The following is a 10,437-nucleotide window of genomic DNA, read 5'->3' as shown; positions in this document are numbered from 1 at the left end:
CAACTGATTGGATTTTAGACTCAATTTCTTAATTTGCTTGTTTATTTAAACCCTTTCTGTGCTGCCTTTCCATTTAGATAGGACCCCCAAGGTGGGGAACATCAAAACATTGAAACATTAAAACAAGAGCCTCATGAGTCAGAGGCCAAGAAGCAGAGAAGCACAACACTTTGAAACTTATATTTGAAATAGGACTAAAAGCATCACAAAATAGTGCCTCCCAGTCCCAACCCCCAAAGGGAAGGATACCCATGATTGATGGTATCAAAAGTCACCGATACCTCTGTCCATCTCCTTGCACAGATCATTCTCCAGGCTCACCAAGGCCCCTTCAGCACCATAACCAGGCCTGAATGCAAACTGGAAAAGATCAAAAAAGATCAAACTAGGAAAGATCAAAAAATCGACTTCTTTCAGGAATTCCAGAAGTTTTCCATCCACCACTCATTCAATTACTTTGCTCCAGAATGAGACTACACAGTACTTGTTCAACTCCTGGGTCCAGACAGAGTAGGTTTCTTTAGGAATAGGAAAATACTGACCACTTCCTCCCTCAGGGAGACATCTACTATCTCCCAGAACACCACCACTTCCCAGCAGATTTACACATCTGCCGGGGGGGGGGGGGGCGACAACAATTGTAAAAGCAGGTAATAGGCTTCAAACTTCCAAGAATCTTATCTATGTCCTTAGACTGGGCAATCTGAAAGTTATCCCACTCAACTGGACAAATCGCGTAAAGCCCAAGTCAGAATAGATGTGAGAGATTTTTATCTGCAAAGTGTTCATCAAAATTACAGTAGGCTGCAGAGAATCAGTCCACTTCCTCCCATAGGCCAGACCACAATAGGTCCCTGACCACACAGATGAGTTCTGCAGGTGGACACTGTACATATGCAGTGGTGGTGAAGAAAGTTTAAAGTTATCTGTAGCCTGTTCCTTGTTGGATCCATCTCAAGTCTCTCTCTCTGCTGTAGCTCTGGCCATCTCTCTTGTCTTTTCATTGTCCACACTGTAGCCGCTCGGTAAACCAAGGCACTGCCTGGGGTATTAGACTGGAGGCAGGACACCCAGAAGCAATCTTAACTGTCTTTTAACTCACAAGTCAAGATATGCAAAGTCTTGTTTACTTCAGACCCAACTGGTTCTAGGAACTCCATTTAATTACAAATGGGAACATTATAAGCAAAAGAGGAAAGGAGAGATCAAAAAGAAGACTGCAGGGTCCGTGAACAAAGAGACAGCAGGGAGGTGCTTCATGACAGCACCTGGAAACACTCTTTTCATGTCAGCAGTAAAAGAGCTAGAGGCATTAGCTCCTCCACAATATCTCGTAATGCCTGTTCCAGGGGAGAGCCCAGTGGGGGAACTGGCATGCAGATTTCCTAGGCTACAGGCTTCCCAGGAGAAGGATTCAGGTCTCACTGGGGTGTCTATGATTCCACCTCCAACTAACCTGTCAGCTTATGCAATAAGTCTAGTGAACAAGCAAACTTTACTCTGTTCTGCTCTTTTGGAAGCAGGTTCCCTGTTCTGGTGCTGGAATTTGAAAGGAAAAAGGTTCATTTTAACAAAATGGGATCAGCACAAGCAACCAGAACAACAAAAAGGATACTGAAAAGTAGAATCCAAAGTTGTAGTGGTAGTTGTGTTTTTCTGAAGCAAAATAAAAAAACCAAGAACAAAACCTTTCTAATCTTATTAATACATAGTTGGCTAAGGGTTCAAACAATCGATGACAAATGCTTAGCCAATTACTGTGTAGGATGCAATAGGACCAAAGTCTCAGCGTCAGGTAACCTCAAGATTGGCCATTGCCCAGTCACAGTGTGTAGCTGCTCCTCAGCCAGCAAAGCCTTCCCTGTCTTCCCACCTGCCAACCAAAGCATTCCCCCATTGCTCCCCTAATTCCCCCAAAATTTCCACTGCCCCTACCCCCCAAAGGCCAGGCCAGGCTCATTGAGGGGAGAGGGGCTGTAGAGGTCATTCTGTCTCCCTTGTGCCCCCAAGAGGTCACTCCTGGGCCCCCCTGGCCCCTGACACCCCCATGTCCACACTTCACCTCTAGCTCCCCCTTGCAACCCTCCCCCCCCACCCCTAGTGACCCCTTGCCATCCTATCCCTCCCCTAGCCATCATTACCACCCTCCCCCACTCCTAGCCAACCCTTGCCACCATCCCTCACCCCTTGCCACACCCTTGCCACCCTCCCCCACTCCTAGCTACCCATTGATTGGCTCATCCCCTTCCACCCTCCCCCCCCACCCTTACCCATCCTTTTCCAGCCTCCCCAACCCCTACTCACGTCTTGCCTTCCTCCCCCTAGCCCTAGCTTCACATCCCTTTTCCACCCTCCCCACCCCTGGTCACACCTTTCCAGCCCTAGCTGTACTCACTTGTCACCCTCTTCCAATCTTTTAATACTCACTCTTTTACAATCCTCCTTCACCACAAGCCTTATCTTACAGCCCTCCCCCACCCCAGATGTCACATTTCCACCCTCCCTCACCAGAAATCTCACCTTTCCAGCCTCCCTCACCACAAGTCTCCCTTTAAAAACCTCCTGCCATCCTGTTACTCCATTCCATGTTCTTTTTTTCCATGCCAACCCCACCTTACTGCCCAATCCCCCATCCCAACTTCACCTTACTGCCCAACCCCCCACCCCAAGCTGCAGCTCCAGTGAAGCCAATTGCAGGTGGGGAGACGCTCTCTTCTTCAAACCTCTGCTAGGGGCCCATTGCATTTCCCCCGCAGTCAGCTTTATTGTTAGTAGATTTGATGAGACATGTAAATTAGCAGTAAACTTTCAGGCTCACCAGAACTCTTTATCTAGTTGGATGATCAGAAAACAAGAATGGGTTGGGGAACAGATGACCCATGTCATGATTTTAAAACCTTGACTTGTGTTGTTCTATCTTTTACTGCCCCTTTTGTGGAACAACAAAAGTGTATTTTCCTTCCTAGGTAAACCATTCTTGACAGGTAAATGTTTCACAAGCTATAAGTGGGATAAAGGTAGTTGTTGATCTTAACCATTCATAGGATGGAGCCCTTCAGAGACTTTTACTTTGAAATTACTAAATAGCTTCTTTCAGTTTACCTTTGAAAGGACTGGCAAGCAGAGGAATGTTCTTGGTTTTTAATCACATCTAATAATAAAAGTGATGAAGGAAGAATGAAAGGAAGCCAAATATATGTTTGTGAATGATTGTGTCTCACTCTCCAGTTGTGGGTAAAACATCACCCCTTTTTTTGTGTGTGAAATGAAAGGTGCAGGAGAGAAGGAATATCACCGGGTTTTCTCCACATGTGATTTTGGGAAAGCAAGCCAAATACTTGCCTATCCGTGGGGCTTAAAAAAACAAGATGGAGATGAATTCTAGGTCATGGTTATGCAACATCAGGAAAGTTTACGGTTGTTTCAGTTCTCAGATTCTGTTGCAAAAGAACGGACCTGATAGTGCGCCATTCTTCAACATGTAAAAAAAAAAATCAGTGCATTAGATTCTCCTACCTTGTGTCTATGTGACAGACAGTTAGAAGCCTTTATTGGCATTATAAAATGCAGTATTTTTTTAAAAAATTATCCGTTAACTGAACCTGTTGAGTACGTTAGAAAATACATCGAGTATCCACATACAAACCCCTATATGTACAACATGAAGAGAGATAAATTAGCCATGACTATTTTGTTAAAAAAAAAATTACGCTTGGCCAGGTAATGTTTCAGAAAGCTCGCAACATTTTTACAAATGAGGTCAGAAGAACCATTGAGCAGAAAACTCATAATAGATGACATATCAATATTTGACCTCTTTATTAAGGGATGGATATACATGGAGCGAGGGGAATCATAGATAGGGCGCTCGAAAAGTACATGTCAAATTCTCAACAACAGCCATTTTACACTGCCATAGCCTATTCTCATGGGGGATATTATTATACGTGCCAAATGTCATGGTGTTAGGCAGAGCATTGAAACGAGCTAGTGAGTATGTTCTGTGTTGTTTGAGATCGCTCAGGATATACAAATAATTGGCACAATAATCTGACCAGACGATTCCTAAAAACTGTGGAGAGCAACTCCACCCCCTCCTGCATCATTCCCTGTTTCTCTTGCTCAATTAATGCAGATTTTATTTCATTATAGATTCTTGTGGCAGACGTGTTTTGAAAGTGATCAGTTGTTAGACCTATGTTGTTGAGCTTTCAGTGCAGCAGGAACAAACTGATGCCCTTTAGAATAGAAAAAAAATGGAGAATCGTTGCAGCGTTCACCTTGGCTTTGTTCGCCACTAGTTTACAATGAGGGGCCCAAGATAGATTGTAGCAAAATAAGAGCCCTAAATACCTAAATTGGCTTACTTGCTCCAAAACATGATTGTTCATGTTTCCAACTACATTTACACCTAGATTTTGCAAAAATCATGACTTTTGTCATGATTAAGAGTCAACCTATTTGAATGACAATAGTCTGCACTGCAATTTAGTAGGCGTTTCAAGCCTACTTGAGAAGATGTCTGTGTATTTATAGTGGAATTGCTCACCTACTTTATTAGAGACACATCAGTTCCAGAATATAAAAAGAATAAATGGATACAAATCTGTCATTAAAAATTATAATATTGTAAAAGAATATTTTTCAGTCTACCAGGACACCAGGAACTTTTTCAGTTTACCAGTTTCTGGCATGAAACTCACTATATTTCAACAAATAAATTTCAGAGTTAGGCTCTGCACTCCAGCATGAAACTGCTGAATTCCCAGTCACTGGCAGGTTTCATACCATCACTACCACCCCTTTAAACTGGACTTTGGATTTCTTACTTGTTGTTAAATATTCTAGTCTAGAAACCTACATAATTACATTTTGTCCTATACTTCCAAAATTTCCTGCATGGCCGCTTGACCTTGCTGTGTTTTCATGAGCTTTTGCTCAAGAAAGGTCACAGGGTTGGTCCAGAGTCACAGCTGGTCTACAGACTAAAGTTCCCTCTGAGAAAATGGCAACTTTGGAGAGCACATGCTTCGCTTCTGTGAAAGATGACATGTGATAGTACATGTTTGGTGTATTAGTGTTCTTGCTTCTTTCCTTATTCATGAGACATGCCTCCCCTATACCAGTCACAGTTATACATATTTTCTGTTAGATGACCTACCATGGTCTCAACCTGTGGAGCTAAGTGGGATGAAGGTGGTGACTCTGAGGCACAGCTGCCTTCAGGGACAAGAAGAGGGGCCCAGTTCCCCACTATGGACTCTCCTACGGGTTCTTTAAACACCTCCTCACCCAACAATCAAATAAAAAAGGAGACAAACCTTTGTGATATGTAGTTCATAAGCTACATGGTCTCTAAAGGTCTCTTATTTACAAACATGTTAGGACCAAGGCTGTAACTTATTTGTGATGCCAGTAATAATTGCTTTAACAGAAAAATACAAAGCATTTTAATAAGGTAAATATGTGTGGATGATGTCTCTGGACAGGTTGCTGTTTCCAGCAGGTTCAAGGTTGCTCTGTTATCTTATTGAGCTTTTATTACCATAGGAACCTGTATACATCAGTTGGAAATGATGGGTCTACAATAGGACAATTTCTATTTGCAACACTAAAAAATAAACGTGCTTTTTATGCTGGACCCCTTAAACTCTAACAAAAAAAGCCAAATGAAATCTGACTAAGCTTGGATGCTCTTTCCAGACACACAAAAAATCCCTATCCCAAGGAAAGATGTTTTTTTCTTTGACCTTTTTTTCAAAGCTGAGGTTGGCTCACCCCCCACCCACCCATCCAGTGAATTTCTACAGACTCTGATTGGCTGACAATCACTTTGGATTTGCATGAAGCTTAAAAATCACAAAGGATTGATTCAGAGTCCTGGAGGAAAGGCAGGAAACTTTAAAGGATGATTGCCATCTACCTCCCCCCTAGCACACTAACTTCCAGACAGTATCTGAAAAGATTATATCTTCTGCCCTTCTGTCCATGTCCTGAAAAATGAATTAAGACTATATAGGAATAATGTGGTCCCACCAACAAACTAGTTGGTGCATGTTGAATGGGTGGGTGCCTTTTGCTGCTGAAATAAGAAGTGATGTGTAGTTTTCAAAATGGAAAGGTTTATTAAAAGAAATTACAACTTACTAACACAAAAAAAAATAGTTTTGTTTTCTACATGTGCTGCATGCATAAGCTTGGAGTATGCTTGAGGTTTTGTTTATTACTTGCTTGCACCATCCACAAAACAAATTTGCAAAAGAACAAAATGAACTTTATGGGAAAAAAAAATGGTTTAAAAAAGTTGATCATTTAAAGGGTCCCGTTCTGCACAGCTCTAAATAAGACGCCTTGAGGGATCGCTAAAAAAAAGGTGTCATGGAAAGGCATCTCCACCCAGCTTTCTTCCCAAGACATCTGCAGGATGCTTTTATTGCAACACTTTGAAGTGCATCTTGTTCCTTAGGTGATCTCTCTTTCCACCACCCAGTGTGACCCCAATGCCCCCCCCCTGTCCCGCTGGTGCAGCTCACGCCTAACTGGAGTAGGCAGACTTTGCTACCAGCTGCATGCCCCTCAGCCCTGTCACCGCAAAACCCAGAAGTCCAGGACATGCAGGAGCTGTACTGGTGTCAGATGCCAGGCAAGGTGTGGGGTGGGGAGTGAGAGGCATTCTTAGAAGGTAGAAGCCAACATAAGTCAACTCCCAACTGGGGGTTTAGGGGTTGGAAAGGGCATGCATGTACCAGTCCTCGGATTTTACACTACCCTCTTGCGGTGGCATAAGTCCTGTAAACTCTATGGAGGGCTTTCTGGTGGCAGAGGGTGGGATTTTTTTGCATTTTTGCTCTTCTCAGAAAGCCTTCTTGAGGAGGTGGCAGAGTGATGCCACATTGGCCCTGCATCCCCACTGTTAAAAAAAGAGGCTTTGGATGGGACTGCCCATGGCTTGCCTACGTGCATTGTCTTTTTTATTTGTTTGATTTGATTTAGTAACACACCTTCCCCTGATCTTAGCTGGTCTTAGGGTGACCAAACACACACAGTTAAGAAGTCATTCAAAAGACAATTTTAATAAGCAAATACAGTTAAAAAACATATCATAACATACCCTTAGAAGTGGTTCTTCAACATCAAGTCTCTTGCCCATTTAAATCCCAATTTCACCCAACCTCATCGATCTTATGTGGGTGAAAACGAGGGATGTAATAAATGTTGGAGCCAACAGATTTCACACAACAGATTTCACACAACAGATTTCACATATATATATATTGGCTTCAGTTGTATGCTAAACATAATATTTTGGTCTTGCAAGCTCTGTTGAATTGTGCAATATCCTGCAGAGCTCTGATTTCCACAGGTAGCACATTCTACCTTTATGTCTCTGGCTCTGGTGGAAGCCAGCCATATAGCCTTCAGGCCAGGGATCACCATGAGATTGCTCTTGGAGGACCAAAGGATCCTCCATTGGCAACATGGGGAGATATGGTCCTGCAGGTACTATGGTCCCAGACCACTCAAGACCTTAAAGGTTAATACCGAAACCTTGAAAAAATGCTCCAGAATTTAAAATGGCAACCAGTGCAGGTGGCAGAGAAAAATCAGTTTATGTGTGTTCTCTCACCAGGGGTTCCATTGAGCAATCTTGTTACCAAATTCTAGACCAATTGTAGTGTGCAGAGCAGTTTCAAGGGCAGTCCAGTGTAGAGTGAGTTACCGTAATCTAGCCTGTTGAAATACAAGTTTCGGTCGTGGGTTGAAGGTTGGTGGAAAAGGCAAGAGCTTACTGAACCGGTGCTGATATTCTGCCAACTGAGTAAAGGAACATCTCTGAAGACAAAGAGCGGTTAATTGCTCTGGAGGAGATGCAGTAAAGCCTGCGTCTTATGTCCCACAACTGGCTGATATTTGGAGACAAACTACATAGACTATTACAAAGAGAAGAAGCATTGGTTTTGTGTAACCCACTTTTCTCAATCCTTTATGGAGTCTCAAAACTTTCAAATGCTTTCCCTCCCCTCCCCATAACAGTGAGGAAGGTGGGGCTGAGAGAGTTTTGAGAAAACTGTGACTAGCCCGAGGTTACCCAGCAGGCTTCATGTGGAGGAGCAGAGAAACAAATCCAGTTTGCCTAATTAGAATCTGCTGCTCTTAACCACAACACCTCACTGGGTCTCTGGGACTGAATATTACACAGAATAGGTACATGAAGAATAACAGATTCAACAGGAACCATGCTGAAGTCCTGGGCCTCTACTGAAGCCTCTGAATATTATGAATATTTATGTTTTATAGATCTAGAATTACCGTACTTAAATTAGAATGGGCAGGAGGGTATGTGCTGAGGGAAAACAAAGACTAAGTCCAGTGTGTATACTTTTATTTTTTTCTAATTTTTTCCTATACTGCCTTGTAGCCTTTTTGTCATTCATTAAATTCCTTGATTCATTTCAGTTAAATTTGTGAAGTCTGGGTCTTCAATCACAGCCTACACTATCAAAGGACCTCATTTTCACCAATACATTATTTTTCAAAAGCATTTTTAGATTGATGAGCTGATAGCATTAATCTGATTTTTTAGCAGTTGGTAGCTTTAACAATCTCATGCAAAATAACCAAGAGTCTGATAGTCATTCTAAAATGAGTTGCCATTTTAAGCCCAGTGACTGCAGCAGAATGATTTATTCATTTGTTTTTGAGATCTAGATACCATCCCCCTCTCTAGTCAGACTCAGAGGCTCAGCAGAACACTGCAATTCCTCCTATTTAAAATTTCAAAATTCATTTTTTGTTCAGCTTTTACTTCTTTGATGTGTCTTTTTGAAATAAATAATTGACTGGTTTTGCAAAAGGTCATCAGTTCTCAGCAACTTTAAAACCATTGGTGTGCTACTGCTATGACACAATATTGTGATAAGATGTAAAACATGGGCAACTAGCATATTGTTCCATAAAAACTTGTCTCTTTCATAATATTCTGTGAAGAAAAAATTATTTTCTGTAGACTCACTTAAATTCAGTTACTAGGGTACTTTAGCAACTAACAAGTAATATTAAAATATAAAAATAAATGGATTCTGGAGAAAGCACAGGATTTGTCCCAAAGTCTCTTTGTGGTGTCCTTGGATTAAGAAAAATAATTTTTCTCATTATTTAACTGATTTCACAAATGCCTTGAAAAATGCATTTACTAGTGCACATTTCCAAACTATGCCTTTTGATTATTACAAGGCAAAGAACCCCTAAGGAACAATGTCTCTTCCCTTGTGGTCTTAATCAGGTAGAAGTTGCCACGCAGTATGTCCTATATTGTCCTGTGTGTCTGGACACCCCCCGGCGTGTCCGGACACAGGGGGTCGTTCGGACACACAGGGGGCCACCCGGACACACAGGAGGGTGTCCGGATAAGCAAGGGGGCCGTCCAGACATGCATGGGGGGCCTCTGGACATGAAGGGGGGCCATCTGGACACGCATGGGGGGGCGTACAGACACGCAAAGGGCCTGTCCGGACACACATGGGGGCCGTCCGGACACACAGGAAGGTGTCCTGAGAGGCCTCTCTGGACACATTCCTGTGTGTCCGGACTGCCCCCTTTTTGTCCGGACACCCCCCTGTGTGTCTGGACAGCCCCTGTGCGTGTCCGGATGCCCCCCATGCTTGTCCGGACGGACCCCTTGTTTGTCCGGACGGCCCCTCTGGGTGTCCAGACGCAACCTGAGTTTCCGGACGGCCCCCCTGGGGGTCCGGATGCCTCCCATTCCTGTTTAGACGGCCCCCTTGTTTCTCCGGATGCCCCCTGCGTGTCCGGACACCCTCCTGCATGTCCGGACGCCCCCTTGCCTCTGCGGACACCTTCCTGCGTGTCCGGACGGCCCCCTTTTTTGTCCGGACACCCCTCTGTGTGTCTGGACAGCCCCTGTGCGTGTCCGGACGTCCCCCATGAGTGTCCGGACGGCCCCCTTGTTTGTCCGGACGGCCCCCTTGTTTGTCCTGGCGGACTCCCTGGGTGTCCGGACGCCTCCCATGCGTGTTCGGACAGGCCATTTGCGTGTCCGGATGGCCCCCCTTCGTGTCCAGGCGGCCCCCTGCGTGTCCGGACTCTCCCGTGCGTGTCCGGACACCCCCCATGCGTGACCAGACACCCACCTGTGTAACTGGATCACCCCCTATGTCTGACGCGGTCTGGACTGGCCCTTGTGCGCAGGTCCGGGACTTCTACGCGCAGGTTCGGATGCTGCAGGTCCAGACGCGTCCTAAGTGCTCTTCCGGACAGCCCTGCAGGTTCGACTTCCCGCGTGTCCGACGATGTTGCCCTTTTGTCCGACACCTCCTGCATGGCGCGTCTGGACGGCCTCTGTGCGTGTCCGGATGCCCCCCATGCGTGTCCGGACGGCCCCCCTTTTTATCCAGACGGCCTTTCTGGGTGTCCAGA

The sequence above is a fragment of the Sphaerodactylus townsendi genome, linkage group LG08 (genome assembly GCF_021028975.2).
Source record: "Sphaerodactylus townsendi isolate TG3544 linkage group LG08, MPM_Stown_v2.3, whole genome shotgun sequence".
NCBI lineage: Eukaryota > Metazoa > Chordata > Lepidosauria > Squamata > Sphaerodactylidae > Sphaerodactylus > Sphaerodactylus townsendi.
This window is presented reverse-complemented; position numbering follows the sequence as displayed.